The sequence below is a fragment of the Zingiber officinale genome, chromosome 8A, assembly GCF_018446385.1.
Source record: "Zingiber officinale cultivar Zhangliang chromosome 8A, Zo_v1.1, whole genome shotgun sequence".
Lineage (NCBI taxonomy): Eukaryota > Viridiplantae > Streptophyta > Magnoliopsida > Zingiberales > Zingiberaceae > Zingiber > Zingiber officinale.
Genome location: NC_056000.1, coordinates 7,780,588 through 7,788,151, shown reverse-complemented (window position 1 = coordinate 7,788,151; position 7,564 = coordinate 7,780,588).

Below are 7,564 nucleotides of genomic sequence, written 5' to 3'. Positions count from 1 at the left end.
TTGTTAAAATCCCTTATGGGGGAGCACGAGAAATAATAATGGACGAGCGGATAAACACACATCTTGGTTATGAAAGGAGACAGCAAATACAAGGAAAACATTGCATTAAAGGTAAAGCTTTAAGCCGAGCGGCCCAATTACAAAAAAAAGATGATATCCAGGCGGGTGGTCGAATTACATAAAACTACTCAATATAATCATAGAGGTCCCTGGGAATGTTATTCAGAAGCTCCACTTGATCGCCGGCCGGAATAGTAGTAGACTCCGGAAGAAGACCCTTAGACTTCAGATAAGTAGTGGTGGCGGTCATAGCCAAGTCGAAGGCTGTGTACATCCGCTCGCATATTTTCTCCGAGAATTCAGGCGAGCGGATGTAGCTCTGCCTTAAGGCAGCAATTCGACTCGGCTCGGCATCTTGATATTCTTTGAAGGTTGCCTGGGAGCTAGTAAGGGCCTCATTCAGAGTCTGGAGCTTGTCCGCGTCGGCCGAGCGGCCCGCCTTCTCCCTATCGAGCTGCTCTGTCAACTCCTTTATCTTCAGCTCCAGGCCCCGAGCCTCCACGTTCTTTTTCTCCAGATCGGAGATAGCTGTATTTTTCCGAGTGGTGGCCAGGGTTATTTTTGTGTCGAGCGACTTGACTTGTCGCTCGGACTCGGCCAAGGCGTGGGCTTTTCTTCTGCTCAGCCGCCAACAGATTTTGAGTTTTCTTCACTCCTTTGCTCGGAATATGAAGGGCCCCGAGGGCCGGATGGACCAACCGCTGCTTTCGGTTGTCGCAGCTCTTCATCCTCCAAGGCCAAGCGGTTGGAAACCTCCACCCATCTCTGGCAAAAGAAAATTATAGTTGTTAACAGCCGATCGGAAAGAATGCATACAAAACTTCGGAGAGAGCGAACTTACCCCCGTGGCCTCCCGCATGTGGCTATTGGCCAAGTTTCGGAGAGGGATCAGCGCTGTGCGTGCCCGAGCATCGGCCCACATCTCAGTTAGGGCCCTTTCAAGGTAATGGTGTGCTCGGGCGCGGTGGGCCGGCTCTTCACTCGGTAGATGAAGAGTGACCGAATCGTGCGGCCATGATCGGGGTTGTCCGACCGGCTCGGAAGGGATCAAGCCGGCGGAAATCGAATGAATGGTCGATGGACCGAGTGGCGAGCGGAAGGGTGCTTGATTGAGTAGCCTCAATCGAGCACTGCTCGAAGGCGCCCATCGGACGAAATGGTTTCGGTCTCGCACCTTGCCGGCAAAGGACCCGCCGGATGGTTGGACCGCGGAGGTTGCCGACCGCAGGGAGTCTCCACTCGGCGCCTCTTTTGTAGTGGTCGCCTCCTCCCGAGCGGAACCTTCCTGGGGCGCTTGGTTCTCCAGAGGGGTGGCTCACCGCCACGCTTTTCGAGAAGCGGAGCGCCGACTCACCGAGTCCCGCCTCTCCTTCGTGGGATCCGACCTACCGATACTCAACGCCCATTTCTCCGCCGCCGCTTCGGCCGCCTTTCTTCAAAACACCGGCCATCATCGAATCCATGACGATATCCACTGCAAAGGAAAGAAAAGAAATCAGTTTAGCAATTAAAGCAAATGCCCAAGCAAAGTTCTTACCGAAGCCGGTCGGAAGAGGAGTCCGTATGGGACTCAGGCCGAAGATGTACATCACTCCTTCGTGAAGAAGCTTGTTGATGTCAAGTCGCAGACCGGCTAGTATATTTGCAGCGTGGAGATAGTCCGGTCGGGTCTTGAATTTCTTCAGCTCGGGAGTGGGAGGTAGGCTGACCTGCCACTGGGTTGGGAAGTTGGCCCGATCGGGCATAGAAAAATAATCCTTCCAATGTTTATTGGAAGTAGGTAGCTTGTTGAAGAAGACTAAGCCGGGTTGAGCTTGGAACATGAAGGTGCCCGGCTCGGCTTGCTTAGGGTAGTAGAAATAAAAGAAGACCTCCGGTCGGAGGGGGATGTTGTGAATCTTGAACAAAACAACAACACCGCAGAGGAGACGAAAGGTGTTGGGTACTAGACTGCCGAGCGGCACACCAAAAAAATTACAAACATCTACGATGAAAGGATGTACAGGGAACCGCAGACCGACGGTAAATTGGTCGCGGAAGACACAGAAGGCTCCGCGCGGCGGCCTGTGCGGCCGAGCGGAAGGACCGGCTAAAAGAAGTTCAAAATCGTCGGGAATATCAAAATTATCAGTCAGGATATCAAAGTCACGCCGGTCGAAGCGTGACTGCATGGTGGTGTACCATGGCCCAAGGGACTGGTCTTCCGGATGAGAAGAACTAGCCATGGTCCGATCGGAAGGAATCGAAAAGGCAAAAAGGCAAAAGGAGGAAGACAGCGAACGAAAAGATATCCCGAGGATGAAAATATGGAAAAGGAATGTAAGGAAAGCACCGGAAACAAGGAAAGATGGCCTTATGAAGAGAAGGAGCGGAAAGAAGGCGCCGGAGGTCGTCAGAAAGCAGAAGCGGAATCGCCGGAGCTCCAAAGCGCTGGGGGCAGGGGGTCGAAATCGCAAAGGAAGATGCGAGAGAGAAGGAAACGAAGGATTTATAGGGTGGAGGCCGGGCGGTCTCCACCGTCGGATCCAGGTCACGGGAATCAAAGCGTGCATCGGGCCGTCCATTTCAAATCGCTTCGATCACATCAAAGCACCATGCCACCGCCGTCGTACGATGATGGCATTGCGCCACGTGGCATTCGACCATTCGAAGCATTTAATGAACGCATGCTCAGCCTTAATGTTGAAGATTGGCGCAGATTACGAGGAGATCCGATGAAGGCAACTGTTGATTCACTCAAGGCCATCTCTGCGGTAGGCCGATCGGAGGATACTAGCACGAATGAGCCGCTCGGCCAGACTCGCAGTCCAGTCAGTCGGACTAATTGCCTCCTTCGACTAGACTTGAAGGGGAGGCAAGTGATCCGGCGATAAGAACAGGAGACCCTCGTTGTAAGGGGTCAACGCCACGTGGAAGTCAAAGAGCCGGGCGGCCCATCGGAGAAGGTCGGACCAGCTAGGCCGACCGGAGAAAGGGGGCTGACCGACCGGGCGGCCGCCCGGTGTTTAGCCAAGGGCAAAAGGCACCCCTATGGAAGTCGGGGTTCCGGCGCTCATTGAACAAGATCGTAGGCCGAGCGGACGACACGCTCGGCTGAAGGCATGAAACATACTGCTAACGGTCGCCACAAAACACATTACCAAAAACTTCCCAAGTGGACCATCATATTTGGCCGGTCGGACGAAAGTCGGACGTGGGCCGGTCGGGTTCCCGGCAGGAGTTCGGGGAAACAGACAAGGGACATCTTCTGACAACTGCATGCTTCGTGATATGGTTATACTCCAAATCACGCGACAGGGGGTTCCGCTGTCCCATCGAGGACATGCTGGAACTGTAGCAGTATGGGTCAGGTAAGCTCACTAACAAGCCCTTACGGGGGTATGGGCTACGGACACGTGTACACCTCAGTGTGTGTGCACTTGCTTCTCCGCTGCCCTATATAAAGGCCCCCCATCCTTCACCGGAGGTACGTATTCTGATTTTTCGAGAGCCACTTGCCACTGCTTGCTTGCCTGACTTGAGCGTCGGAGGGTCGCCGCCGGGAACCCCTTCCCGGCCCGACTTCTGTGCAGGTTCGCCGAAGCTTCGTGCAACCAGTCGAAGATCCACACCAGCAACTGAGGAGCGCCACGTGCCCAGCGTCCGTTGGTTCAGCATTCGGACAGGATCAACAATTATGCTAGCGGAGGCGGAAAACTTTTCTATCAACAACATGCCAAGAGCATTTACCTCAAGAATAGTGATCGATGCACCAAATTTTATCGTAACTTGGTAAAGCACAACAACAAGAGATGCTATTATTACACTCACTAAACAATCCGGGGAATTGACAACTAGTTTGGATGAAGTTGCTAAAGAGTTTGTAGAATTTTTTCAAAGCCTCTTGGGTGAGGTCGGTCAAAGCTCACCCATTGATGTTTCTTTCTTGAATGGGAATCGGTTGTCTCAAGCTCAAGCCTCAACCCTAGAGTATCCAATCACGGAGGAAGAAATAAAGAAGACCTTATTTAATATTGGTGTCGATAAAGCTCCCGGTCTGGATGACTACAATGCAAAATTTTTCACGGTGACTTGGGACACAATAAGGGATGATTTCATCATGACGGTGAAGGAATTTTTCATTAATGGTCGTCTTCTCAAGCAACGGAATCATACATTAATATCCCTCATCCCTAAATCTGATTATGCTCCAAGGGTTTCAGATTTTAGACATATTTCATGTTGTACGATTTTCTATAAGGTCATCTCCAAAGTATTGGCGGCAAGATTGGTGAAAGTTATGGATATCTTATTGGATTCAGCTCAAGTGGCTTTCATCAAAGGCCGGTCCATAGGTGATAAAATTTTCCTAGACCAAGAATTATTGAAAAAGTATACTCGCAAATAGATTTCTCCAAGGTGTATCCTCAAGGTTGATTTACACAAGACTTTTGATACGGTTCATTGGGATTTTCTTATGTCTACACTTGTTGGTTTTGGTTTTTCTCAATAATTTTATGGAAGGATAAGGGAGTGTGTAACTATGGGTTCTTACTCCGTTAGTTTAAATGATGGATTGCATGGTTTCTTTAGTGGAAGAAGAGGCTTGAGAGAAGGTGACCTCATTTTTCCTTTGCTGTTTAGACTATGTTTAGAAGTTTTCTCACGCTCTATGAAAGATATCTCAAGATTAGATGATTTTCATTATCATCCAAAATGCCAAGAAGTAGAACTCACACATCTTGCATATGCCAATGACCTTTTGTTGTTTGAGAGAGCGGATGTTTCTACTCTTAATCTCATTATGGATTGTCTAACAATTTTTGGTGATAAAGCGGGCTTTGAGCAAATCCTATGAAATCCAACATCTACATGGCCGAGGTCAATGATCAACTAAAGGAGGAGCTATTATACATAACTGGTTTTCAACAAAGCACTGCCCCCTTTTGATATCTTGGTATTCCACTGGCAACGGTAAAATTGAGGATTGCAAATTATGGGACACTTCTTGACTCAATTACAAGGAAGGTTGTATCTTAGCTGAAGCACACACTTTCTCATGCCGGTAGGTTGGAACTTGTAAGATTGGTACTTCAAGGAGTTGAATGTTTTTTGTTGTCTATCCTACCAATATCAAGTGGAGTTATTGATAAAATTTATGGCATCTCCCGCTCTTTTGTATGGTCAACAAAATATCCCCCGATCTCTTGGGCTACAATATGTCTACCCAGAGAGGAAGGAGGATATGATTTACGTGATTTACAAGCATGGAATATTGTTGGTTGCTACTCGGAAAACCTATAGGTTCCACTGTACAAAAATTTTGTACAAAGGTCTGAACCTTTTCCTAGCTACCATGTGTTCTTTTAAATTAAATTTTGGATCGCCTGCGGAACTTAACACGTTTGATCCAAAACTTAATCTATTTGTTCTTTTAGGTTTTGACTTGGATCTCCTGCGGAACTTTACACGTTCGACCCAAGTCTCCTTAAGTTATTAATTCCATTAAATATTAATTTCCATAATTGGTTCCCAGTACTGACGTGGCGAGGCACATGGCCTTCTTGGATATGGGAGCAACCACCACCGACTAGACAAAACCTTTTATAGAAAGCTAATATTTAATTTCCTAAAATAACTTTAGGTTAACCAAAGAGAACAATCAAATCACAAGGAAAAGAAAAACAAAAGAACATAGCATCGAAAAAACATATTCAAAATTCTAGAACGTAAGCCTCTTGTATTTGGTATTATTTCCATAAATAACTAGTATGATGCGGAAATAAAAATTACTAGTTATACCTTGTAGAAAAACCTCTTGATCTTTTATCGTATTCCTCTTCTAACCTCGGACGTTGTATGGGTAACGATCTACCGAGATGAGAAACCACCAACCACCTTCTTCTCCTCCAAGCAAGGTTCGGCCACAAAGGAAGAACTTCACCAAAGAAGAAAACCAAAATACTAACCAAGCTCCAAGAGATGCTAGCTTTCTCTCTTTCTTCTTCTTCTTCTCCAAGTAGTATCCGGCCACCACAAGAACTCCAAGAGGGATGAAGTATTCGGCCACCACAAGAGGAAGAGAGGGAGAGGATGATGGCCGGCCACAACACCAAGGAAAAGAGGGAGAGAAAACAATAGAGGTTGTTCCATAAAGTCACCCTCACCCCTTCTTTTATATTCCTTGGCCTAGGCAAATTAGGAAATTTAATTACAATAAAATTTCCTCAATTTCCTTGTCATGATTTAATTGAGAAAAAATAAAATAAAATTTCCCCAATAAACCAATGGTCACCACATCAATAGAGGAAAATTAAACAAGTTTTAATCAACAATTAAAACTTCCTAATTTGTTTGCGGAAATTTTAAAAAATAAAATTTCTCTTTAAAATCTCTTCATGGTTGATAAAAGGAAATTTCTATAATTTTAATTTTATTAACATGTGAATAATTTTTAAAGAGAAAATAAAACATCTCTCCAATCTACAAATAAGGAAAGAGATCTAATCTCTTTCTTTAATCTTTTGTAGATCTTTTACAAGAGAGATATTTTAATTTTAATTTTCTTTTAATTATATCTTCCACATAATAATAAAAATTAAAATTAAATTTCTTTTTTAATTTAATTTGGCCGGTCCTACTAGCTTGGGTTCAAGCTAGGGCCGGCCACCCAATTTTATACCTAGGCCGGCCCTAGCTTGTTCCCAAGCTAGCTTGGCCGGCCCCTATTGGGTGGGTATAGAAGGTGGGTATAGGTGGGTATAGAACTCTATAAATAAGAGGCTACGATAGGGACCGAGAGGAGGAATTGGTTTTGGTCTCCCGATAAAATTAAGCATCCCGTGTTCGCCCCGAACACACAACTTAATTTTATCAATGATAATTCATTCCACTAGAGAACTATCATCGAACTACCGCACCAATCCCAAATTACATTTTTGGGCTCCTTCTTATTATGAGTGTGTTAGTCTCCCTGTGTTTAAGATATCGAATGTCCACTAATTAAGTGAGTTACTGACAACTCATTTAATTAATATCTAAGTCCAAGAGTAGTACCACTCAACCTTATTATCATGTCGGACTAAGTCCACCTGCAGGGTTTAACATGACAATCTTTATGAGCTCCTCTTGGGGACATTATCAACCTAGTATCTCTAGGACACAGTTTCCTTCTATAATCAACAACACACACTATAAGTGATACCATTTCCCAACTTATCGGGCTTATTGATTCATCGAACTAAATCTCACCCATTGATAAATTAAAGAAATAAATATCAAATATATGTGCTTGTTATTATATCAGGATTAAGAGCACACACTTCCATAATAACCGAGGTCTTTGTTTCTTTATAAAGTCAGTATAAAAGAAACGACCTCAAATGGTCCTACTCAATACACTCTAAGTGTACTAGTATAATTATACAGTCAAGATAAACTGATACCTAATTACACTACGACCTTCTAATGGTTTGTTCCTTTCCATTTTGGTCGTGAGCTACTGTTTATAATTTATAAGGTACTG